Below are 27,872 nucleotides of genomic sequence, written 5' to 3'. Positions count from 1 at the left end.
GTCCTCCACCCTCGCTATCTCTTCTCCCTGTAGCCTCACTCTTCCCCCTCTACTTTTGTCATTCACGCACATATATTCTGTTTTACTTCGGCTAATCTTCATTCCTCTCCTTTCCAGTGCATGTCTCCATCTTTCCAATTGTTCCTCTGCATGCTCCCTGCTTTCACTGCATATGACAATATCATCTGCGAACATCATGGTCCAAGGGGATTCCAGTCTAACCTCATCTGTCAGCCTATCCATTACCACTGCAAACAGGAAGGGGGTCAGAGCTGATCCCTGATGCAGTCCCACCTCCACCTTAAATTCCTCTGTCACACCTAAACATACATGTAGATTGAAATTCTTAAATACAGTAATCCACAGGAGTATAGTACCGTAATTCCCGGTCTACGGAGCGCACCTGGTTATAAGCCTCACCCAGTACATTTGTAAAGGAAATACCATTTGGTACATACATGGGCCGCAGCCGTGTAAAAGCCGCAAGTGCCCACATTGAAACACGAGTTTCCTCGGCAGGGTGTCCGGGCTCTCCCTTAGAGAACGGGTGAGAAGCTCGGTCATCCGGGAGGGGCTCAGCGTCGAGCCGCTACTCCTCTGCATTGAGAGGAGCTAGATGAGGTGGCTGGGGGCATCTGATTCAGATGTCTCCCGGATGCCTCTCTGAGGAGGTGTCCCACCGGAAAGAGACCCCGAGAACGACCCAGGACACGCTGCAGAGACCGTCTCTCGGCTGGCTTGGGAACGCCTCGGGATCCCTCCGGAAGAGCTGGAAGAAGAGGCTGGGGAAAGGGAAGTCTGGGTATCCCTGCTGAAGCTACATCCCCCGTGACCCGACCCGGAAAAGCGGTAGATAACGGATGGACGGTAGACAGAGAGTTTAACGCTAGCGCCGCCATGCTAGTATTGTGCTAACACGGCCAATTTAAAAAAAAAAACATACCTGTAAAAATCGCTGGGACACGGCAGTAACATGCTAGCGCAGTTCTAACAAGGCCAGGCCGGTAAAAGTCCTTGTAAGTACTTGGAATGTTGCTCAAAGGCCAGATCAACAAGAGCAAGCAGAAAAGATTGAGACATGCAAGAGGATTAGGAAATGGCAGATGTTGAAATATGACAACAACGAGCCAAAATTGTTATGGGGGGTGGCATATCTGTACTGTACTAGTTACTGTCAAATTGGAAAGTGCGCGTCGCTGTCCTGGGAGATCGGTAAAATACTGCAGGAAGAAAGTACGCCATCAACGCTAACGAGCCACCGAGCCAGTTAGCCTCCGGCCGAATCTCATCCAACCCCGGGGGGGGGGGCCCTGCCACCGAGGAGATTTTTAACCACCTCGGTGACCTCAACCCCAGAGAGAGGAGAACCCGCCTCACAGAACCCAGACTCTGCCTCCTCGTGGGAAGGCACGTCAGTGGAATTGAGGAGGTCCTCGACATATTCTCTCCACCGAATCGCAACGTCCCGAGTCGAGGTCAGCAGCGCCCACCCCCCGCCCCACCCCCATCCTCACTATACACAATCTTGGCATCGCGCTGCTTCCCCCTCTCGAGACGCCGGGTGGGAACCTTCAAATCCGCCTTGAAGTCGATTCAATTACTTGGGTCTGCCCATCCATCCAGTGAGGAAAATATGCAACCGGGTCATCTGTCTATTTCCAAAAATGTGTGTGAGCAAACATTATGAAAACATCATCATCTTCAGATTCTGATTTTTCAAAACAGTACACTGCCAAGACAGTCCTGTGCTATGAGCAAAAACTGAAGAGTAACATCGGAACAGGTATCCTGGCTAGTCCAGTAATACAACCCGACCACAAAAGTTGCTAATCTGGCTGCTATTCTTCTTATTATCAGGAAATTTTTTTGATTTTCATGCTGCCCCTTTCGGGTAAACGTGCAACTTGAACTCTCCAGAACGGAATTGCTTGGGGGAGGGGGGGGGGGGGGGCACAGAGCAGACAGTCAAGAGGTCAGAATGTACCGCGAGACTACACAGAAAAAAAAACAAGATCCAATGTTCCGGTTCTCCGTACATTCGCTTTTCGCACGAGCGCCTCTACGATGACTCAAGACGAGCAGATCAAACACCTTGAGCCACGGATGCTTGATTCTGCAACGGGGTGGGGGGGGGGCAACATTTTATATTTGGCATGTGTCACATCGGAACGCCGTCATCTTGTGCCGACGCCTTGACGTGAGATGACAGCGTGTGCGTGCGTGTTTGCGGATGATCTGACCAGAAGGCAACCGCGCACCATCCCAGACGCCTTCCCTGCTCGATAACATTTCCAAAGACACAAAAACAAAAAACAACGACCGCTTTTCTCTCGTTAACAGCACTCGATCTGCAAAGAAAATGACGCATATTTGATGTAAAATTAGGCCTTGAGATACCAGTCACCACATTTAGGTTGCTATGGATTTTAATTACCGATTCTGTTAAATATCTCATTTCAAAAGTGAAATGTAAAACAATATTTGCAATATTTTTTTTTTGCACGTTTTCACGCAGGGACGGTCTTTGATATGGGCGACATTCTCATATTGCACATAATTTGTCATATGCTTGTGCTTAATAAATGCTGGCTAGCCTAAAACATTAAAATAAAGAAAGGAAAGAAAAAATGGATTGAAACATATTACAAGCAATAAAATCTACATAGTGTACCATAATTTCCAGCCTATAAGCAGCGATTATTTCACACGCTTTCAACAATGCGGCTAATTTGTGCATTTTTTCGAACGACCGCAAGGGGGCACTCGAGCGGAAAAAGCGGAGTGAGATCGGTGGAATATATGTGCCGAGGAAGTGACTTTTACTGGACCGGTTCTGTTAGCGCTGCGCTAGCGTGTTACTGCCGTGTCTCAGTGATTTTTACTGGTAAGTTTTATTTTAAGCGACCCTGTTAGTGTTAGCGCGACACTTGCGTTAGTGTTAGCTTTAGCGCCGCGCTAGCGTTAGCACTGGTGTTAGCGTGGCACTAGCTTTAGCGTTAAACTCTTTCCGTATACGTATATATTTCTTTGTAAATATCTCGGATTTCAATGTGGGCACTTGCGGCTTTTCCACAGCTGCGGCGTACGTATGTACCGAATCGTATTTCCTCTGCAAATTTACTCGGTGAGGCTTGTAACCAGGTGCGCTCTGTAGGCCGGTAATTACGGTATCGTATATTCTTGAGACGCGTCAATTGTCAACAGCAACAATCATGGAGAAAATGATCTTCACGGTGATGTTTATGCCTTTAATTAGATTCAACTTGATTGTCATTTCACAGAGTACAAGTACAGACAACAGAATCCTGTTTAGCATCCGACTAGAAGTACACAAAGGGAAGAGTAAGTACAGTAATACTGAAAAAAAATTGTAGCGGAATTACGCACATGCCGGTTACCTGATTTTGATGGTATGATAAGTGGGAGCAAAAATATTGCCTTTTCATGTTTTATGCATTATAGTAACAGCTCTGAAATCTTTCATTTTAGAATGTTTGGATTAAAAAAAACGGCTTTATTTAGCAACTTCTCTGCTCTTCTCACTTTGTGAAGTAACGTGAGAGCGGAAGCATGCCGATCTTTGCGGTGTCATCTTCCTCGGTCGCACGTCTATGGCATTTATTTCACCAATTCTAATTCTGTCGTAGCTGATTGCGAGCATTCATTCTTGTAATATGTTAATTGTTAGCTTAAATTTGTTGTCGAGAGCTTTTTTTGGCAGCTACGTTTCTGGGATTTAAAATAATTTGTGGTTGTACACTCCAGGTGCCAGCATTTTTTTTGAGCACTTAAATGAGGAAAAAAGTTCAAGCAGTTTTAAAAATTGTTTTGTTTGCTTTTTTGTTGTTTTTTTTCCACAATGTTAGTATTCCATCAAAAGGTTAAGTGGCACATGCCGAAGTGGAATGTATGCAAGTAAAAAGATGCACTGTTTGAAATAAGAGACAAATCTTACTGATGAATTGAATAAATGTGTGCTATCGTGTTGGAGGTCAACACACGCACTCTCTCACACACACACACACACACACACACACACACACACACACACACAGCGCCACAACTCCTCGGCAGTGGATGTGTACCGACTTTGAGATCGGAAGATAAACGGAGCACTTTACCGTTTCTGTTCGTGTCAAACACATCAGGGATGAGGATTTTGTGTACATTATTGTGTGACACGATATCCTAACCCTCTGCCCCACATACTGGAAATGAGCTATCCGATAACCAAAAAAAACAAAAGAGTGCAGACCTCCGCCAGGGATAAACGATCAGAAAAAGTCCAGGAATCAACACCGGATCCGCACCAAAATGGCTGAACTCCATAAGATGTTGTTGTTGTTTATGACCGCCACATAATTACAATTAATAATTGTGAAAAATATTCAATGCAACTCATACGCGAAAGCAATAGGCACGTCTCTTTCCTGGCTGTTTATTATAATATGGCATAAATCAGTTACATCCACCGATCGATCAGTGACAAAAAGACGATCGGGATGTACAGTAGACTGCGGTCATCTTAAGGTGAAGGCGCTGTTTAGTAAACTCCGTGTAAACCTCATAATAATATCTTTACTTTTTAGTTATATTACAGTGAAGAAAAAAAGTATTTGAACACCCTGCTACATTGCAAGTTCTCCCACTTAGGAATCATGGAGGGGTCTGAAATTTTCATCGTAGGTGCATGTCCGCTGTGAGAGAGATCATCTAAAAAGAAAGATCCAGAAGTCACAATGTATGATTTTTTTTTTAACGATTTGTGTGATACAGCTGCAAATAAGTATTTGAACACCTGGAAAAAAAACAATCTTATTTGTTACAGTAGCCTTTGTTTGCAGTTACAGAAGTCAAACGTTTCCTGTAGTTGTTCACCCGGTTTGCGCACACTGCAGGAGTTTGGATTTTGGCCCACTCCTCCACACAGATCTTCTCTAGATCAGACAGATTTCTGGGATGTTGCTGAGAAACACGGAGTTTCAGCTCCCTCCAAAGATTTTCTCTTGGGTTTAGGTCTGGAGACTGGCTAGGCCAAGCCAGAACCTTGATGTGCTTCTTGTGGAGCCAACTCCTTGGTTTTCCTGGTTGTGTGCTTCGCGTCATTATCAAGTCGAAAAACCTAACCACGACCCATCTTCAATGCTCTGACTGAGGGAAAGAGGTTGCTCCCCAAAATCTCACAATACATGGTCGCGGTCATCCTCACCTTAATACAGTGCCGTCGTCCTGTCCCATGTGCAAAAAAACACCCCCAAAGCATGATGCTACCACCCTCATGCTTCACAGTAGGGACGGTGTTCTTATGATGGAACTCATCATTCGTCTTCCTCCAAACACCGTTAGTGGAATTATGACCCAAAATTTCCACTTTGGTTTCATCTGACCACAAAACTTTCTCCCATGACAATTTTGTCCATGGTATCTTTGGACAGCTCTTTGGTCTTGCCCATGTTACAAGTTCGAGTCTTGCCGATTGTATGGGGTGGACGGGTGTCTTTATGCGGCTAACAGCCTCACACAGGTGCATCTGATTCAGGACTTGGACGTGGACTTTTAAAGGCGGACTAACGGGTCTTTGAGGGTCAGAATTCTAGCTGATAGACAGGTGTTCAAATACTTATTTCACACAAATAAATCATTAAAAAAAATCATACATTTTGATTTCTAGATTTTTCTTTGTAGATTCTCGCTCTGACAGTAGACATGCACCTACGATGACAATTTCAGACCCCTGCGTGATTTCTAAGTGGGAGAACTTGCAATATAGCAAGGTGTTCAAATACTTATTTTCAGCGTCATCCTTCCCCCATCTACCGTATGTCGTCAAAGGCCGAGTAATTTCATTGTACTTCAGTTTTATTACACAGCGCAGCCTTGAGATACGAATGACTAGTTTTATCTATTTATATTTGATGATGTCTTTGTGGAGCAGCTGTTGAGCATCGGCCTCACAGTTCTGAGGACCGGGTTTCAAATCCCGGCCTCGTCTGTGTGGAGTTTGCATGTTTTCCCCAGCGCCCGCGTGGGTTTTCTCCGGGTACTCCGGTTTCCTCCCACATCCCAAAAAAAAAAATGCTTTCATTGGAGACTCTAAATTGTCATGAATTGCGACCGCTCCCTTCGGGGCTCCCGTTGGTGAGTATTTGTGTTCCGATCCAGGGCAGAAAATGTCAAAATGCCAAGAAATTAGCAAGATTCTCAAATCACACCAGAGCTCGAATCGGGGGTGGAGCATTATTGCGTCATGGTTGTGAAAACACCACCGAAAACCCTCCACGTTGGCTCATTAGCAGCTCGTTTACGCTCATATGTAATAATTGGCTTATTGTTTTACGCATTTGTATTTGCAGAGCCACCCATTCGTCGTTCAGGTCACTCCTAAAGAGATTAGAGTTGTGCCCCGTGGCCCGTGCGCACCTCCTCCCACTCATTTGCTCCTTTTCAAAATCTCGTTTGAATTTTTTTTTCTCTTTCCATCTGTTTTAACAGCTCACCTTTCGCTTTATTTACGGCAAAAAAAAAAGTGCATAATGCTCGGAATGTTTCGAGCGAGAAATACAAAATAACATGTTGTGGAAGCAATGTTTGATCCAGGCATTCGTGTTCATGTGATTTTTGGGCAAGAGAGGCAAATTACGCCGTGGACGGGTCACAATAATGCCAATTTTCTGTTTTCGAGCTTTGGGGAGGAAGCCGGAGAACCTGGAGAAAACATAGACGGCGAGCACAGGAGGGAGATGCCAACTTCACACTAGTAAGCTGATCAATGCAAATCAAAACTAGCAGGGATTCGAACAGTTTTTTCCCCTCTGGCAATTCAGTCATTACATTCTTAATCACCAAATTTACTAATTATACTAACGCACATGCTCTGCTGGGGCAATCAATAACAGTATTAGTAATTTATTTTGTAGACTATCGCACGGTTCGTGGCTTTATCCTGCCCCCTCCCTCCAGTTTTACACAATGTGGGACATGACACACTCATCTCGTACCGGTTCTAAACAAAGAAGATTTTCCTCCTTGCACGGCTTTTGTAAGGAATAGTTCCTTTAAATGGAAACGTTTCTTGTTCTTTGTTCTTGCTGCTTTGTTGTTCTTTGTTCTGTATGTCGTACCAGGGCAGCACCGTCTGCTGGAGAAAAATACAGGTGCGGCTCATGTATGTACAAAATGGTTTATCCTTTAAAAATGCACGGCGTGAGGCTTATAATCAGGTGCGGCTTATAGTCCAGAAATGACGGTAATTCTTTGTGGGATCTGCTTCACTAACTAGGGACACAGACTGCTTAACCAGTCCGCCACCGCTGATAATGGGCATAGCTAACTTGCTAGCTGCAAAAGTGAGTACACTCCGATGTAAAATTGTTATAATCGGGCCCCAACTTTCAAAAAATGTATTCATGGCTACCATTTTGTTTGTTTGTTTTGTTTGAATGCGTCTATGTGAAGAATATCAAGTTGATTCAGTTGCAAGCTGTAGCCAGGAAGTGTCACAAACTAAAAAAATAGGTAATGAATTTGGTTGTGTATTTAAAAATCGAGGTGATGATGCGAGGTGAGTATTTGGGGAAGTGGAGTTGTGACGTCATAGATGAGCACGGTGGATTAAAACACGTGTTGCCTCACAGTTCTCACATCTGGTCTTTGTGTTTGGATTCCACGTTAAGGTTTTTTTCTTCTGCCTCCTCCCATAATTCCAAAAATACAGTACGGTACAGATGTCAGGTTTACTGAAGGTTGAATTTGTGCGTAGGCGTGAATGTGAGTGTGAATCCCCGTTTCTCTACAAGTGCCCTCCAGCACACCCACAACCCGATGGAGGACCAGCACTATAGAAAATGGATGGACGGATGGCTTATCGGGAATGATTGTCAAACCTTTCGGGAGGGAAATCTCTCTCGGTTGCCCGGCCAGGTCGTACAGTATGTGCCCGGACTACACGGGCACTTGAGATTTCCTCGCATCTGTTGCGCACAAAACCTGACAGCGTTTGTGAGAGCCGCTCGCTCAGCAGATTTGCGCTGGCAGGCCTCGACTATGTCAACTTCTGTGTTTTTCTCACCGTCTGTCATCAGCTTGTCTGTCGCCCAAGACCAGTCTGACTTGTCGATTCTTGCAGAGTTGTCCTAAATTCCAGCGAGGCGGGCCTCTTACGCACATGCACAGGTGACGCTTGTATTTGAAACACGGAACTGTGGCTCAACTTCTCGTAGGTGACATCCCAGGACTTTTCTTTAGACCACAAAATGAAGTATTCCATGACATGTCAAGAATCAATAATCACTTCTTAATTTTGGGTTAGGCTAGGGGGTATGGTTAGATTAGGTTAGAGCTCATGTGCTACTTTTACGTTCTGGGTGTTTGGGGGTAGGGACTAGGTTTCTGGTTACGAGTACAGTAGTGGGTTTGTTATCCGCCTTATTATTCTTGGCAGCGCTCGTGTAGAAACCATTATTAGCGCCACTTCCTGGGGGATGCTGGAAATAGCAATGAGCTATTTGTTTGGTTTCCATTCCCTGCAGTGTTTTTTCTTCTTCTTAATGATTATTAGCCTCCCTACCAATGTAAAAAAAACTTCCTTGCGCAGCTGAAGGACCTTTTGCGGTTTTTTCCAGTTGTACAAATCAGAAAAACTAAACCCTAATTCAGTTCAATTCACTTTGCCAAGGACAAAAAATGTCATGTGACTTGACTTGAATTCTCATTGATTACAGTAATTTTGGACTATAAACCGCACCTGATTATAAGCCTCACCCAGTACATTTTTGAAAGAAAAAAACATTTTGTACATACATAAGCCGCACCTGTTTATAAGCAGCATGTGCCCACATTGAAACATGAGATATTTACAAAGAAAGGCGGTACAAAGAGAGTATTCAAAGTTTTAATAATATACCTAAGTTTTTCTTTGCAAACAGTGCCTGTGATGTGGCAGTTACACAGAAGCAATACGGTAGTAACACAGTACTAACAGGGTTGGGTAAAAAAAAAAAACAAACAAACATACCGGTAAAAGTCACTGAGACACGGCAGTAACACAACAGCAACACGGTTCAGGCTACCTACTTCTATGACCTCTGAAAGCTTTTTTTACTCGTCTTGTTACGTTGCTCCAATTCTTCCCGCTGCCGTTTCCAGCGTCTCACCATCGATTCATTTATGCCAAGTTTACGTGCAGCAGCTCTGTTTCCATTTTTATCGTCCAGCTCGATTGCTTTTAACCTAAAACTGCGCCATATGCATTTCTTCTCGCATTTTCCATGATGAGATTCACTTCATGCTAATTTTATTCATGCACAAAGCGAGAAGTTACGTTAAACTTGCGTCTTCCTCGACACGTATATCCCACCTGCCTCGCTCTTACCTTTTCTGCTCGAGCGGCCCTGGCGGTCGTTAGAAAAAATGCACAAATTAGCCGCATCATTGAATAAACGCAGGGTCGAAAGCGTGTGACAAAAGTCGCGGTTTATAGTCCGGAAATGACGTTACTATTCGCATATATATATAACTGCTTCACCCTTCAAAGCACAATGATCTTGTTTTTGCCCTCAAGTTTCAAATAAAAGAAACTGTCTGTTTGCTTTACGTGTGAAACGAGCTAAAGTCGAACGTACTTCCAGAACAGGACAACCCAGATGTGTCACATCTGAGCTTAGACTTTGGAATATTCAACAAGCGTGGTGCACGTCTGAGCGGACGTCTGCCCCCGCACACAAACACACGCGTGCACACGCAGAGGAACCCCACGCGAGGATACGACACACGACATCTTGCAACGTCTCGTAGCTGGCGGCGGCGGCGGCGGCGTGTGCTTGAATCGCAGCGCTTCCTGCCTTCCCCTCTGCTCTGTCTAGCCGGTTTTTGCCGCCCTGCACGTCAAAACGCGCAATCGCCTTCGATTAGAGACAATCTGCCGGAGACAGGTGTGAAAATCACCTTTCACAAGCCACTCCCACGCTTGACATATTCATATTAACAGCAGGAAATCATCACGCGCCGGTGTTGGGAAGCGCCTCAGACTGTCAGCGAGTCATCCGACTCAACAGTGCGCGGTGAGATGTGCAGACACAGTACGAGTATGCAGATTTCATTTGTGCGGACGACGGGTTCTCGTGAGATTGAAGTGTAAATAAGCGGAAACCGCCAGTAAGTCTCGACCTTTGAATTTCAAGCATGGACGCTGGTGCCTTGAGATAAGAGTGACCTGACCTCCAAATTCGGGATGAGCGAACTACGGAAAATTAAAATCACTTCGCAATATGTAGCACAAAGGCAAAGAGTGAGGATTTCATTCTCCTCTCAGTTCAAGTTTTTCAGCAAACTATGAAAACAAAAATTATGTCTTGAAAACAACCAAACAAGAGCCACGCGCTAGCTTAATGGTAAAATGTAATGAAAAATGCCATTAATAGTGAGCATCGTTTGTCCTAGTTTTTCGAAGCAAAGGATAGTTGAATACAAATGGTGGAGCAACGTGTAGACAGAAAATCCAGGGTGTGTTTCAAAAGTCACTTGTGGTTTTGTATTCTTTCTTAAAAAAATTAAACCTAAAGCAGATGAAATTTACAGGGTAAAATATTAACAGAGAATATTTGATAGACCATCTTTAAGAAACGTCACCGACAAGTCAGTGGTACACTGGGAGTCCTCGGTCTACGACTGAGATCCGTTCCTACAGTCACGACTTAACTTGAATTTCGACTTAAGTCGGATTCCAGGATAAAAGTCAGAATTTACATGAAAATACTTTGTACGAAAAACAAATACTTAGCATTACTGCTGAAGGGTGGATGGAGAAGAAGAAGAAGGGGAGGCTGCGCTTAGCGATTGCCAAGGAACCTGGTCCTCAATCCTCTCCATCTCGACAAGTACCAAAGAACCTTGTTTTGGGATCATCGTATCCGAGATAGAAGCAGACCCCTTTCACATGTGCTAAAATACGGGCTTTGTCTTTAATAATTGTCACCACGGTCGACCGACTGAAGCCTTGGTGGTGTTGCTGTCTCTCCTTTCTCCAATATTTTTATGATCTTGAGCTTCGTTTCCACGGTCATGGATTTACTTATGGCTTCAGAAGCATTGCTAAAAGGCACAGCTTTCTTCTTTGGGGGGATAATGTCGAAAAAGGAGGGCGAAAAATGCAAAGATACTCCCGGCGCAAAAACACGGACAAGCGTTAGCTAGACAAAATGGCGGACGGGGGAACAGGCGTTGTAAAGTCAAAACGTCTTAGGTCGAGACCGTCTTAACCCGAGGACTCCCTGTACATTGTAATTTCATCCCACCGCAGTTGGATGTTGTGCGTCAAGAAATTAATTTCAGAAAGTTTATTAAGCGGTTTGATTTCATTTGTCCAGACGACGTTTGCGGAAGGAATCGGCAGCAGCGGCGCAGAGAATCTCCCCCGTGGCCGTCCGTGTGCTACCAGGCCACATCTTAACGTCGAAAGCCGAAAGCGTCCGCGTCTGGTCGAGGGGCCACGAGAAGAATTGCGGCGGCGTGAGTCCAAAAACGTGGATTTGTGTGATAATGCGTTCCCGAAAGAAGCATATCATCATCTGGTTGATCAAAACATCTTTTGTTTTCCCGCGCAGCTGGCAACTATTTTGATGGACGTTGCCAGGGACAAAAAAAAAAACATAATTGCACGACCTGTACGGTAAGTATTTGTTCATCATTTTTTAAATAATGGGGAGTCAACATCAGGATGTGTGTGACGATTATCGCCGAGAAACTGATCCGACGCTTTTCGCTGGGTCAGCAAAGGTTTTTTGCCTTCATATCGTGAGGGCCGATTCTGCGGCCGCGCCCGAGACGTCTCGGTCACGGCCCAGTTAACATTTGGATCACGTTCCGAGGCGGACATATTTATCTAGACGTGTATGTACATAAATATTGCAGATGTTCCCGCAGAGTTTGGGATGAGAAAACAGGGCATTGATGTATAAAATATCAGAAGGCATCCCGTCAACGTGACCGATTTAGACCAGGAACTGGCCCTGCTTTCATCCACTCTGAATATGTCTTGAGTTGAGTTCTGGTCCCTGATATGGCTCGCAGCATTAATATTAGTCATTCTTCGCAAAGGACAAAAAATAAACGCCAATGATGTCGTCTGTGCACATTTTTTAAATACTCCAAGTTTTGAGTTTTCATAGGTACTTTTTCATGATCGTTGGCAAAATATTTTATTACCTCTCCAATATATATTAAATTATACATGATAATTTTTGTGCACCACTGCAGCGGTCTCAAACTGGCGGTCCGTGGGCCATTTGCGGCCCCCCCCCCCCCCAGGATGACATTTTGTGGCCCCCGTCTCCCCATGAAAGTTTAATGTTAGTGCGGCCCTCGGGTTTTATGTGAAGGGCACTTTTACTGTGTTGTGTGCAGAGCTGACGCTCCGAGCGATTACCGACGGGGTGCAAGGCTCACTGGGGCCGTGACATCAACCAGGCTTGATGCAAGCTAGGTTCAGCTGGTAAAGCGTTGGCCTCTCAGTTCTGAGGTCCTGGGTTCAATCCCCGAGCCACCTGTGTGGAGTTTGCATGTTTCCTCCCACATCCCAAAAACATGCAACATTAATTGGATGCTCTAAATTGCACCGAGGTGTGATTATTTATCTCTGTGTGCCCTGTGATTGGCTGGCAACCAGTTCATGGTGTACCCCACGTCCCGCTGGGATTGGCTCAGCACTCTCCGTGACCCTTGTGAGGATAAGCGGCAAAAAAAAAGGAAAATGGATGGATGGATGGATGTATGAGGGAAGCAGTCGGTGCAACAGGAGTTCGAGGGGGAGCCGGGAGTGCATCGGGGATCAGTTCTGAGCCCCTTCATATTTGCAATGCCGATAGATATGCCGATAGATGAGGTTAGGCGTGAACCGTGATGTTTACTCTCTAAATTGCCCCTAGGTGTGATTGTGAATGCGACCGTTTGTCTCGATCTGCCCTGCGATCGGATGGCGACCACTTCAGGGTGTACCCCGCCTCCTGCCCGTTGACAGCTGGGATAGGCTCCAGCACTTTTGCGACCCTCGTGAGGATAAGCGGCGAAGAAAATGGATGGATGGATGAAAGTTACAGGAGAGTTTTACAAGTAGTTTTGCACACAACTTGTTTACAGCAGCTTCCATGATTTTCTCAATCCATTTGTCTTCATTTGCTATTTGTGATTTGTTCGCATTTGAAAGTCTTTCCGCGACATGAGCAGCCGTTTCCTCCTTTAATCATCATTTGCTTTTTTTGCCGGGATTGGAATGAACCATTTTACGCAATCCGCTTAAAATGGAAATGCTGGCAATAATTTTTGGCGGCTTTACTCCAAGTGTGACAAATGTTCTAATTACTCCGAGGGAACACACACACACGGAATATACACGTATATAGACACAATTAAGGGGGCACCATGGAGCCTACAAACCGCGACTTTTTTCACAGGCTTTCAACCCTGCGGTTTATGCGGTGATGCGGCTAATCTGGGGATTTTTTTCTAACGACCGTAAAGGGGCACTCGAGCGACAAACGTTAAGAGTGAGACCGGTGGAATATATGTGCCGAGGAAGTGACTTTTACCGGCCCTGTTAGGACTGAGCTAGCGTTAGCGCTGTGCTAGCGTGTTGCTGCTGTGTTACTGGCGTGTTGTCTCAGTGATATTTACCGGTAAGTTTTATTTTAACTGGGCATGTTAGCGTTAGCGCGGCGCTAGTGTTAGTGTTAGCACCGGTGCTAGCCTTAGTGCAGCGCTAGCATTAGCGTTTAACTCTTTCTGTGTACCGTCTTTCTTTGTAAATATCTCGTGTTTCAATGTGGGCTGTTACACACCCGCAGCGTATGTATGTACCAAAAGGTATTTCCTTTACAAACGTACTCGGTGAGGCTTGTAACCAGGTGCGCTCTGTAGGCCAGTAATTATGTTATATACGTTCATTTTTAGCTCGTTTCTCAGACATCCATCCATCCATTTTCTTCACCGCTTATCCTCACAAGGGTCGCGGGGAGTGCTGGAGCTTATCCCAGCTGTCAACAGGCAGGAGGCGGGGTACACCCTGAACTGGTTCCCAGCCAATCGCAGGGCAGGCGGAGACAAACAATCACACCTACGGGCAATTCAGAGTGTCAAATTAATGTTGCATGTTTTTGGGACGTGGGAGGAAACCGGAGCACCTGGCGGAAACCCGCGCAGGCACGGGGAGGACGTGCAAACTCCACAAAGGCGGCGTCCGGGATTGAACTCGCCCCCGATTTTAAATCCCCATCCCTTCATTTTCTTCTCCGCTGGCGCACAATTTGTCCGCGATCACGCTCACGGACTCTCCCCTAAGAGCGCTCTCGGAAAGGCCTCGACAGCTCTTCCCCCCCCCCCCCCCAGGGCCTCGTCTCCAAGGTTACCAGCGTCACGCCCGAGCGAGTTTGCGCCAAACTCCCCTTTTTGCGCGCACCCCCGGCGAACAACATCCAGGTTGACGACACGACGCAGGGAGAACGGAGCGCCACGCTAGCTTGATCCTGTCTCCTGATCTCAAATTGTGATGGAGCACTTCACTACGCTAACGCGGGTGCGAGACCTAAAAAAAAAAAAAAAAAATTTTCAAGATGAATGTGTGTGATCTCACCCTGCAGAATTACTTTTTTTTTTTTCCCACATACATATCTTATCCGGAATAATATTTTTTGGGAGGGGTCTTTGTGAGGAAATTGGAATTGATCCCTGTGAGCGAATGGAAACTAATTAAAGCTGCCATGTTAATTGCGTCCTCACCTTTCGACGTGCTCGTCGGCAGCATGAAACATTTCTGCGGCGAGTTACGTAATAATAAATGAAAGTTTAAGTAGGGCACGGCGATGCCCGTGGGGGAAGATTTTATTTTTTTTTTCTCATGTGAAAAAAGCGGGACAAAACGAATCGACTCGATCTGTCTCCCCCTCCCTCGCTAATCGTTCTCATCTCAGTGATTGGCATTTGGAATACGCCGAGTAATTATTGTTTTTTTTCTTGCTATCTTTGGACGAAAATGCTTTTTTTTTTTTTTAGTTTTAACCTCATTTATATATGTGATCATTTTAGTTTTAGTAATGTGTTTGTTTTTTTTTTTTTTTTTTTGGGCTTTTCTTTTTTACTTATATTAAAAATTTCATTAGATATGAACTCCAAACATTTTCCCCGGCGGCTCGGTGAATCGGCTGGTAAAGCGTTGGCCTCACAGTTCTGAGGACCCGGGTTCGTTCCGAGTTTGCATGTTCACTCCAGTTTCCTCCCACATCCCCAAAACATGCAACATTCATTTGACACTCTAAATTGCCCCTCGGTGTGATTGTGAGTGCGACTGTTTGTCTCAATGTGCCCTGCGATTGGGTGGCAACCGGTTCAGGGTGTATCCCACGTCCCGCTGGGATTGACTCCAGCCACTCCCCGTGACCCTCGTGAGGACATGCGTCAAAAAAAAAGAAAATGGATGTATGAGGGAAGCAGTAGGTGCGACAGTATTTGTAGGTGGAGCTGGGAGTGCATCAGGGATCACTTCGGAGCCCGTTCATATTTGCAATAGCGATAGACATGCCGATAGATGAGGTTAGGCGTGAACCGTGATCTTCACCCTCTAATTTGCCTCTAGGTGTGATTGTGAGTGCGAATGTTGTCTGTCTCCATGTGCCCCGCGATTGGCTGGCGACCACTTCAGGGTGTACCCCGCCTCCTGCCCGTTGACAGCTGGGATTGGCTCCAGCACTCCCCGCGACCCTCGTGAGGATAAGCGGCTAAGAAAATGGATGGATTAATGTCAAGACAATTTGCAATTTATTTATTTTAGCACGAAAGATGAAGCCGACACACACATGATTTGCTTTCGCGCAGGGGCCACAAAAAAAAAACCACGCGGCAGGCTTGATCTGGCCCCAGGGCCACTTGTTGGACACCTGTGCTTTTTGGTGGCCTTTGACAGTCGGGATAGGCTTCCGGCACTCCCTGTGACACTCGTGAGGATAAGCGACAAAGAAAATGGATGGAATATGTAGTAACTTTTTCATACCAATTGGAACGCCCTCAAAAAGTTGAAATCTCCCACTAAACTTTGAAAAATACTTAAGAGACTCAACATTGCAGTTCATGTGCAAATGTCGGGCACCTTAAAAGTTCCGACTTTCAAATATTCTGCTGCATTTTCGTGATGACCGAGCGATTCTCACGAGGACGCCAGAGGCACTTTGTCGTGACATAAAACCAGATCCGTTCCCCCGGCGCGTTCTAATTTCCCGGGCTGGTCCTGCGCCTTGGAGCGGAACCGAGGTGAGCTGAGGCGAGGCGGCGGGTCAGGGCCAATCCGCGTCCTCAAACATCAATCACGGGTAAATGTCAAATGTCAGGGAGGAGGAGGAGTATTTTGCAGCGTGCGTTTAACTGGCCGAGACATTCAGGTCTTCAGCCCTTTGCGGGGGAAAAAAAAAAAAAAAAATTCCACTGCACTTTTGACCCGGTACGCCTCCCCTTTCGAAGAGAGGTCAGCGTCATTCGGGCCGCCCACATTTTAGACATCGTATCGTATCCTTATGTGAACACTGACCTAATATATACATTTGTAATATTCGTATCGTCGGATCAGCCCGGCAGCTATCTATTTTCCGAGCTCCAAAATAATGAGGAACAAAATGGATATGTAAATCCTCGCGCGTCGAGAGCACTGACTCACGATCCGTCAGAGGATGCGACTGAGCTCCGAGTGATGGCCTACTTCTTGCGTGTTCAATTGCGCCCCCTCCACGTGACAAAGGCGCCACTTTTGTCTCGTTTGCCATTCCAGACCCAGGATGTCAGAAAGCGCCGAAGACGCCTCCTCACCACTGTATCTGTTCTCGTTCGGCGTATCTGCGTGTCACTGCAGTTATTGATGTGTTTGCGCGTGTATACAGCACTGTAAATTGTTTCCCAAAATATGCAGCATGAATGAAATGAGATGATAAAACATCATTTCCTCATGCAAATTTCCTGCTGCTCCAAGCGAGATTGTGATGAGACGTGAATGCATGTTTTTCCTCCTCTTCCTGCATCCTGGTGCCACTCCATATCACTGTGCAAGCATTTTTTTTCCCAAGAAAATTATTTTTTTTTTATGCATCGTCTGTAGTGTTGCGAGTGGTACGCGTTATTCCATCTCCTAATTGCAATCAGCATTTTTAAATACTCCATCTCAATCAAATCGTCGCAGTGGTGGTTTAAAAAAAAAAAAAAAAGATAGTTTGACCAAAAAAAAGTCACAGTTCAGTTTGTACATTGGTTCAAAGCCAGGGAACGGTTCCCTAGTTCAGTGATTCCCAAACAGTGTGCCGGGGGAAGTTATCCAATTTTATGTAATTGCTAAAAAAAAAAATATATATATATATATATATATATATATATATATATATATATATATATATATATATATATATATTTAATTCCAAGAAATAATGTATCTTTATGCATCTATTTATGCCAGTCAGGCACAATGACAGACAGAACAACAACAAAAAAAAATCATCTTCTATTAGATGGCAGGAAGTACATACAGTAATTAATCAATCCATTTTTGGTGACATTTACTGTGTGTGATGTGGGATTTTTCAATTTTAAAATATGTGCCTTGGCTCGATAAAGGTTGGAAATCACTGCCCTAGTTTACAATAAAGTGAGGCGTTTACATAAAAAAAAAAACAAAAAAATTTTATAGAACAAAACCAAACAAAAATGTCACAAAATGGACACTGTACATATATGAATTGATGATTTCGGCTCACTTTACACACAGTGTGAAATCGGAGCTTGTTCTTCTTCTGCCGTCTTAGTGGTACAGCAATTTTTTCAAGTCACTTTTTTTCCCGTCATATTTGTTTTAAACAGTCATGACTTGACAGCAGTACCTACAAAATCACCATGTGTGATGCAAATATTCCGTCTCCGTCTGGAATCTGTGCCTCGAATTTGATATTTGAGAAAACACTATCCTCGAGAAAAAACAGCAAATCAAAAACATCATTAAAAAAAATGTCTTGAACTTTAGTCTCAGAAATGTATGAGGTGATTGTCTTTAATATTTTATTTTTTTGTGGTCCTGAAACACTTTTGTACCATATTTTCCGCACTATAAGGCGCACCGCAGTCCAAGGCGCACCTCCAATGAATGTTACATATTTAAACTTTTTCCATATAAAAGGCGCACCAGATTATAAAACGCATAGAATAGACACTACGGTAGAAAATGGGGTTATGTTATGCATCCATTAGATGGAGCTGCACTAAAGGCTCAATATTGATCCATATATATATATATATATCCATATATAAGGCGCACCTGATTATAAGGCGCACTGTCTGCTTTTGAGAAAATTCAAGGAAAATACAGTACTTTTTAAAAAAATCAGATCATGAATGTGAATAGATCGGGCAAGAGATCTTGAATTGCAATCACATGATTGGAGCGTGAATTACTTTTACATTTTATTTCATGCAGATGCGACAAGAGCGATTTGTAGAAATCATGTGGCGTCCTCAATCAGGGTTAGGTGGGGTGCGTTGCAGTCGCAGGAGGAGGTTTAAGTACTCTAATCTCATAATCAATGTTTTATAACACAAATAATGTAGCCCAAAATGATTCATGGCTCCTTCCTATTGTTTATTTGCCTCGACTGTCTTTTCTTCTTAAAGCAGTGAGATTTTTCAAAAGTGACAAGAAATGTCGAACAATAACGAGTTCTGCATGCTCCTGTCCTCCGCCAAATGCCCTCACGTCTTCCCTCGCTGCAATCTTAGCTTTTCGCAAAGCTTTCTTGCCTGGCAGCTGCGTCCTCATCGACCTCCTGCCAATGAAGTCACCATCTTTCCTCCGGACGCGTGCAAACCAACAAACCAAGTCTGCTCACTCTCTAAATGTGTCTCCAAAGCATCGAAGCTTTTGGCTGCTCCCCCGATAAGCTCGTTTCTAATCCTACACAACCTGCTCACTCCTCCAGAAAACCTCAAGTTCCACCTTTGTGAATGATCCTCCACCTGCTCCTCGCCGCTTTGACTCCAGATCGCAATGTTATCTGCAAAACATCCCGGCTCACGCCTATCCTCATCTATCGGCATATCTATTGCCGCTGCAAATATCAAGGGGATCAAAATTGATCCCTGGTGCACTCCCGGCTCCACCGAGAACTCCTGTCGCACCTACTGCTTCCCTCATCCATCTATCCATTTTCCTGTTTTTGCCACTTATCCTCATGAGGGTCGCGGGGAGTGCTGGAACCAATACCAGCGGGACGTGGGGTACACCCTGAACTGGTCCGCAGCTAATCGCAGGGCAAGTCGAGACAAACGGCCGCACTCACGATCACAATCGCGTGTCCAATTAATGTTGCACGTTTTTGGAATCTGGGAGGAAACCGGAGTGCCCGGAGAAAAACCACGCAGGCACGGAGAGAACATGCAAACTCCACACAGGCGGGGCCGGGATCGAACCTGGGACCTCAGAACTGAGATGCCAACGCTTTACCAACTGATCCACCGTGCCAGACGTCTACATGTAGCACAGCATTTTATTCCTTGGTACTCTGTCATAGGCGTTCTCCAGATCTACAAAGACACAATAATACATTTTCATACGTAGTATTACTAGTCACATCTGATTACATATTCTTCCATTAATATTTTGTTTACACACACCCAAAAAGGGAAAAATGTGTCCTGTGAAGTAACTTTATAATCAAATTGACAACGCTGGTTGAATTCTGCCCAGTAGGTATATATACATTGCTCTATAATTACGTTCACTGCCATTGACGGCTTGAGCGGTCAAATTCCGACGTCGACAGGGAGGGCCGGCAGTGATTCATCGCTCCGCAAGTCGACTCCGACAGCGTGGAATCTGTTGATAGTTCCAATTGCCAAAGCAACGCGAGGAAGGCAGACTTGATCCCAGATTGCCGCCCGTGACATTTCCTCATGTTGACGCCGCGGGCGACTTTGACACGCAGCCCAGGTGTCGCTAACTGCGTTCTCTGCCTCCTTTTATATTTCAGAACTCTCCGAAAAGTTCGAGCGCGGGCAGACGCATGGGCTGCATTCACGCCGTCAGCTGCCTGATGCGCGTCACAGGTAAAAGGCCAGTTTCCCACTGAGTCGTCGCAGCACGTGACGTTCACATGAGCATAATTTGCATTTAATTGATGGTTTATGCATCTAATTTGGACATTTCCACACTTAGCCATTCCTTATCCTTATTCCTTTATCATTTAGTAACACACTAGGTATCAATTATGCCTTCATAAAAATCCTTTTTATCCACTAAAAGGAACGGAAATGGCAAACATCCAATCAAGCCCTCCACCCCAAAATGCAATATGTCTAAGTTTGACATCATAAATCATATATTCACCGTACAATGTAAATAATTGAACACTTGATGATCACGTGATGACTCCCGCTGCGCGCAACTCGGCCGCTCGGGAGTCGTAAAATGCAGTCGGACATAAACAAAGGAATAAGAGTTTCGCAAATACGTAAGTGACTCAGCAAAATCTGGTAATTGCGCTCGTTTGAATCCAAAATTTTAATTGGTTGTTTCGGTGCGCAGTTTCAACAGAACGGTGACAAGCGAATGAGTCAAACGTGTCATAAAGTTGACTTCCGAGGTTTTCACGTGACAATCAGTTTTGTAGTTTTGCAGTCGTAAAGCAGATTCTCGAGCACGCTAATGTCCCCGTTCCAAGAGTTTAATTGTCAATAATTTATTGCCGTGGTGTCCAGAAGAAATTGGGGAAAAACACGCAAGTGCGCAAAGCAAACGTGGCTGGCTGGTACTGTACGCACGCGTCGGCGTCAAAGCCTGAGGAATATTCCGTGCCTCAGCGGGTCAGCCCATCTTTCCATCCAAACGTCTTTTTTTCTTTTTAGCGTTCCATGGAGGTAAAAAAAAATGAAATATTTGCACAAATACAGTGAAGAAAATAAGTATTTGAACACCCTGCTATATTGCAAGTTCTCCCACTTAGAAATCACGAAGGGCTCTGAAATTGTCACCGTAGGTGCATGTCCACTGTCAGAGAGATCATCTAAAAGGAAAAATCAACAAATCACAATGTCTGATTTTTTTTAACGATTTATTTGTGTGATACAGCTGCAAATATGTATTTGAACACCTGTCTATCAGATAGAATTCTGCCCCTCAATGACCTGTTAGTCTGCCTTTAAAAGTCCACGTCCAAGTCCTGAATCAGATGCACCTGTGTGAGGTCGTTAGCCGCATAAAGTCACCCGTCCACCCCATACAATCGGCAAGACTCGAACTTGTAACATGAGCAAGACCAAAGAGCTGTCCAAAGATACCATGGACAAAATTGTCATGGGAGAAAGTTTTGTAGTCAGATGAAACCAAAGTGGAAATTTTGGGTCATAATTCCACTAACGGTGTTTGGAGGAAGACAAATGATGAGTTCTATCCCAAGAACACCGTCCCTACTGTGAAGCATGAGGGTGGTAGCATCATGCTTTGGGGGTGTTTTTTTGCACATGGGACAGGACGACGGCACTGTATTAAGGTGAGGATGACCGCGACCATGTATTGTGAGATTTTGGGGAGCAACCTCTTTCCCTCAGTCAGAGCATTGAAGATGGGTCGTGGTTAGGTTTTTCGACTTGATAATGACGCGAAGCACACAACCAGGAAAACCAAGGAGTTGGCTCCACAAGAAGCACATCAAGGTTCTGGCTTGGCCTAGCCAGTCTCCAGACCTAAACCCAAGAGAAAATCTTTGGAGGGAGCTGAAACTCCGTGTTTCTCAGCGACAGCCCAGAAACCTGTCTGATCTAGAGAAGATCTGTGTGGAGGAGTGGGGCCAAAATCCCTCCCGCAGTGTGTGCAAACCTGGTGAACAACTACAGGAAACGTTTGACCTCTGTAATTGCAAACAAAAGCTATTGTAGCAAATATTGGTTTTCTCAGGTGTTCAAATACTTATTTGCAGCTGTAGTATCACACGTTAAAATATCATACATTGTGATTTCTGGATTTTTCTTTTCAGATGATCTCTCTCACAGTGGACATGCCCGTTACGATGAAAATTTCAGTCCCCGACATGATTTCTCAGTGGTACAACTTGCAATATAGCAGGGTGTTCAAATACTTCTTTTCGTCACCGTACGTGACCGCTATCTCCATTTAAGTGATTTCTTTTCCTGTACGACACGTTGACAACCAAAGTAGATGTGCTTCCTGCGACGTCGGGGGCTCAACGCAAAAACCGAGCCTACTAAAAGAATCCCGACAATCGTTGCAGTGTCTTACCGAGACACCCGAACGGCTTGTCAGTGTTTTGTCGTGATATTTGATTTTATTTTTTTCCGACAGGCCATGTCTTGATTCCCCTGTCAGCCTTTGTTGACGCTCTCCGCATTATTCGAGCTGTCAGCTCAACTGATGTTTGCTCACATTTATAGCTTCCATCTGCGCTATTTTCTTGCCTTTTTTTTTTTTTTTATAAATATGACAGACGCCCTCTCGCCGAGGCTCCGATTATGCATGCGTTGATTTCTGCGGTGCAACACTTGTTAGAAACATGAAAGCAATTCTGGGCGAGCTCTGAACGTCAAGCTTTTTAATCAGCTGCCAGGATGTAATGAAAAAGCGAATTCCAAGCGGTGAGTCAGTCGCGCGTCGCTCCCCTCGCGTTACCGTGCGGGGGTGCGTTTTGACGGAGTCTCCCACACAGACGTTATGGCGCGTTCGCTGTTCGACGTCGAGGCTGGATATGTGCCAATCGCATGTTACGAAAGCACAAGCGGTGGATCTTGTCAAGTGTTTTTTGTGCGAGAACATGTTGAGCGCAACTTTCGAGTGGGCCTGCTGAGGGTTGCAAGTCCGAAACGTGCATTTTGGTTTGGCTACCGTGCGAAGCTACTTTTTTAATTTTGGGGTAGGAAGATAAAATATGGTTTTACAATGTCGAGTGCCTCGTCTTTCAAACGCTCCCCTCGAACAAATTGCTCTCGCGACCAAACCGTATGACAACAAGTTGTCGGGAGGGGAGCTGGTAAAGTGTTGGCCTCACAGACCTGAGGTCCCGGGTTCGATCCCAGACCCGCCTGTGTGGAGTTTCCATGTTCTCCCCGTGCCTGCGTGGCTTTCCTCCGGACACTCCGGTTTCCTCCCGCATCCCAAAAACATGCAACATTAACTGGACACTCTAAATTGCCCGTAGGTGTGATCGTGAGCGGGGCTGTTTGTCTCTATGGGTGTACTATTGACTGCTGGGATTGGCTCCAGCACTCCCCGCGACCCTTGTGAGGATAAGCGGCCGAGAAAATGGATGGATTGATAGATGCTGTGGATCGACTTGGCCTCACGTCAGGTTTAAGTGAAAAGGTACAAAATAACTTCACGTTTTTGGGGGCTCGGAGAGAAAACAAATGTTGACATTTTCGGCAATATGGTTGAATTTCGTTGCCCGGATGATGAGTTAGTTACATAATATTTGATTTTCGAAATTCCGTTCCGCTGCCCTCATGAAGCACAGGACACCTTGATTGGATTCCCGTTTTTTTTTTTTTTTTGTTTTGTTTTGTTTTGCTTTGTTTTTTTGCGCTTCCTCTTTCCATCGACACAGAACGCTGAAGTTACATTTTCATATAATAAGAAAAAAATGATTGGCTTTGCAGCGATATAAAGACAAGGAGCAAGTCAACAAAATGTGGAAACAAACACGTCTGTGTGTCGTGTACCTCTTAACTTTTGACGGCAAGTACGGCCAAAATAAAATGACTTGCCGTCCAAGTAACTCCCATCGTGGCCAAGATCGCTCCGGTTATCGCTTGCCTTGCGAATCTTCATTCCGAGCATGCCGGAATGTTGACAGCGCAGTTTTTGTGCCACTTTTGTGGTTTGTGCTGCAGGCGTATCCTAAACCCACCTCTTCACCTCTTCTTTGGGTAGCAGGCTGTGCACACCCCCGCCCCGGCCCCCACCCCTCCTCTGTTGCGTAAGTTTGTAAAAAAAAAAGAATAATTAAAAAAAAAAAACTACAACAAGTTAACATTTTACTGCTTTATTGCAAAATTGGAGTTCTGTTGGCTTTTTGTGTTTGTTCGGTAGCAAGGAGAAAAAATTTTCTTTGAACGAGAGAATGTAGCACTACCTTTTGGACCATCCATCCATCCATCCATCCATTTTCTTTGCCGCTTATTCTCACAAGGGTCGCGGGGAGTGCTGGAGCCTATCCCAGCTGTCAACGGGCAGGAGGCGGGGTACACCCTGAACTGGTCGCCAGCCAATCGCAGGGCACATCGAGACAAACATTCGCATTCACAATCACACCAAGGGGCATTTTGCCCTGCGACTGGCTGGCGACCAGTTCAGGGTGTATTCGCCTCCTGCCCTATGACATGTCGCTGGGATAGGCTCCAGCACTCCCCGCGACCCTTGTGAGGATAAGCGGCAAAAGATCATGGATGGATGGATAAATTGCCGCGAGGTGTGATTGTGCGTGCATCTGTTTTTAACTCCATGTGCCCTGCGACTGCCTGGCGACCAGTTCAGGGTGTATTCGCCTCCTGCCCTATGACATGTCGCTGGGATCGGCTCCAGCACTCCCTGTCGACCCTTGTGAGGATAATCGTCTAAGAATATGGATGGATGGAAGGGTATTACTAAGTAGAAGTGCAACAATTAATCAATAACTAAATCCATTGTCAAATTAATCCACAGCTAACAATTTTTTTAGTTTGCATAACTTAAAAGTGTCCAAATCCAGAATTTGAGCCTCTCAATTATTTTGACTCTTCGTCTTATTTTTGCTTCACAACTTTTTTGTTTTTGCAACAAATTCATCAATTTATTACAAGATTACAGAGTTCCAGCGCCATGTTATATTCAGTTTGACTTCAAAATATGATTTCACATCCTTCACGACTACTTTGAGGTCGAGGATATGTAATTATTACGTACCGACGAGTTATCAAAGTTACAGTTAGCTCAATATAGCTGGCAAGCGACCAGCTGCACTTGCGTCAGTTTAGCATTCATGATTAATTGGGTAACAGGCGTTCGTCATTGTCATTATGTATCCGCCCATGAGGCAAGCTGAATGTATGGAGGTGTGCCTCATTGGAGACGGCGCGCGTCCATCGACACGTCGGCAAATTTGACAGCTTGTCGCTAGGAGCGCTCGAAAGGGAATGGCTGGACTGCGGAGGTGTGCGCACGTTTCTGTCTGCACGTGTCACAGTCATCTTTTGTCTTTTCTTTAAAGCTCCACCGTCATGCCTAGAAACATTCTAAAATAGATACTGTCATGACATTATTCACTTCAATGTCTATACGAAAGAATAAATATGAGCGGAGAGCGCGTCATCCATGCGCAAAATTGCGGAAGTCTCATTCGACATCCGAGTGGTCGCCATATTGGCTGTATCTCCTGCCCGTGATGTCACCCCGGACATTCGCCAATGAAAACACGCTGTGCCACCTACGACGGGACACGGAAGCTCTTTTCCAAGAAGAGAACATCTCACAATCGAGTGAAATGAATTTTATAGCCTTATTTAGATGATACGTGGATCACTTCTAACGAACAACAGACTCCCCGACATTATGCAGCATACTCAGGAGGACCCGAGCCGGGCGGGGGGAAAGCTCCTTTCTCCTCCCGCACGTGGCCAAACCACCTCCGCGTCGGGTCCAACACGGAAGCCATAGCCGGCGAGCAAGCCGTCGCTGGTGGGCGAGCCGTGACGGGCGAAGTGGGGTGCCCTGACACCAGTGGTCATCGAGGAGAGAGCCTGGCCACACCACCTCCCCGCCCGATTCACCTTCGCTTCAGGGCTAAAGCCAGGCCCGTCCTTGCTGCGATCCACAAGGCCTTGTCGACAAGACCGGCGGCGATTCACAAGGCCGTGCGGAGCCCGTCCTTCCGCGGCTGCTGCGCGGAAGCCGTCCGATGCCACATCGACACATTTAGCACCCCTGACTTACGTACGCGGATCTTTTGTTACGTTATGAGAGAGTTACGCCCCACCCTCAAACCGCCCCCCTGTCCGATCCACCTCTGCGCGGCGGTGATAAAAACAACGACGCAGCGGCCAAACCGCCTCCCTGTCCCATCCACCTCCGCATCGGAGATGAGCCACCGCCGCCTGGCTCGGCACCATGATGAGCCACCCCAGCTCGTCGCCGGAATGAGCCACCCCGGCCGAAGCCGTGATTGCGGTGGACGAGGCACGGCTTCGGCGGGAGTTCGTCCGAAGCCGTGTTCGGCGCCGACGGGTACATTGACAGATTTCGCACCCCTGAGTTAGGGGTAGTCAAGAGGATTTTCATGGCAGGAGTTACAAAAAGCCATACACGTCATGTTTTGTGGTGGAAAAAAATGGATGGGTCCATTCTGCCTGCTGTCTTTCCCCAATTAATAACATGCATTTCATGACAGTGGACCTTTAAAGCCGTCAAATTCATTTTTATCGCGGGCCACACGGCAATGCACTCGTCGTGCACGTCGTCGTTTCCCTCGGAAAAGTGCTTGTCAACTACCGTGTTATCAAATTTCCTCGGAAAGCAAACAAAAATGGCTTCCAACAACTTAATGTGAAGACAATTTGCAACTGATTTATTCCAGCACGAAAGATGAACCCGACACGCATGATTTGCTTTTCGCGCAGGGGCCACAAAAAAAAAACAACACTGCGAACCTGATCTGGCCCCCGGGCCACTTGTTGGACACCTGTGCTTTTTCGTGGCCTTTTTCGCGACACCTTTTATAACGGCGACCGACGGATCTGCACAAACTGCAGTTACGTGACTTGAGCGCTGATGTAATAATAATGTAATTCCGAACCAGCATTTTGGGAAACGGGCGATCGGTGTCTCACAAAGTCACTCCCATCGTTTCCATCCGTCCCTCTCTGCGTGCCATATTTTATTTTTATTGTTTGTGTGACATAACCAGCTGCGAGGACGCTCACCTGACCGACGACCACCCGGCTGCCAGGGCGATAATGTAAAGCCTCTCGGAGAGAAGATAACGGCCGCTCCCCCTTTCACCGATAATTGTTCAGACACACAAACACACCAGGCCGGGGGCCGCACAGCCAGACACTCGCGTTGCCATAGGAACGGCGGTAAATGAATGCGCCACCCCCACTGTGTACTTTGTCCGGATGAGAACTTTCGGTCGGGAGAGTTGATGGAAGGCGACGGCTGTTGCTTTTTTCATTTGGATGCCAGGTAAAACTGGCTTTGGCAAAACATAAAAAAAAAAAACAACAAAAAACATATTTTGCCACCGGCGTGTTTTACTGGGAGACGACTCACTTATGCAGAGGCTTTGAATCTTGTCGCCTGCATCCGAACAATTCGAACAGTCGTGAGCAGAACAGAAGGCCGACGAGGAGTTTACCACTTGCGCCCCCATCTGGTGAGGCCATGTAGAAGTGCATCTCAAAAAGTTTGAATATTGAATATTTATGTTATTTATAAATATTGAATTAATAATATAATATACAATAATATATTTAAAATATGAATAATATATTAAATATAATTATGTATGATTCTAAATATTTGAATATATATAATATTGAAATTAATATGATTAATTTGATGAATATTGAATATTTATAATATCTATCACGCAACAATTTATTTCAACTGTTCATGAAGTGGGCGACATGGTCCCGAAGCTGGTCAAGTGTTGGCCTCACAGTTTTGAGGATCTGGGTTCGATCCAGGCCCCGCCTTTGTGAAGTTTGCATGTTCTCCCCGTGCCTGCGTGGGTTTTCTCCCGATTTCAATCATTCAAAATTTGTTACGAAGTGAGTCAAGTACAGCGCTCGTATCTAAAGCAAATAATCCTGAAAAACTGCTAAGT

The 27,872-nt window shown here is 45.5% G+C and overlaps 1 long non-coding RNA gene across 1 annotated transcript in view; it reads left to right on the top strand.

Moving 5' to 3' along the window:
• The first annotated feature begins 6,699 nt into the window (after window positions 1–6,699).
• Window positions 6,700–27,872, top strand: part of LOC133505806 (uncharacterized) — a 47,343-nt gene continuing 26,170 nt past the window's right edge. Inside the window, exons 1-4 of the long non-coding RNA XR_009796344.1 lie at window positions 6,700–6,757; window positions 11,364–11,505; window positions 11,601–11,665; window positions 20,037–20,112. This is a non-coding gene — a long non-coding RNA (uncharacterized LOC133505806). The remainder of the gene's footprint in view (window positions 6,758–11,363; window positions 11,506–11,600; window positions 11,666–20,036; window positions 20,113–27,872) is intronic.

This window comes from Syngnathoides biaculeatus, chromosome 9 (assembly GCF_019802595.1).
Source record: "Syngnathoides biaculeatus isolate LvHL_M chromosome 9, ASM1980259v1, whole genome shotgun sequence".
Classification (NCBI taxonomy): Eukaryota; Metazoa; Chordata; class Actinopteri; order Syngnathiformes; family Syngnathidae; genus Syngnathoides; species Syngnathoides biaculeatus.
This window is presented reverse-complemented; position numbering and strand designations above follow the sequence as displayed.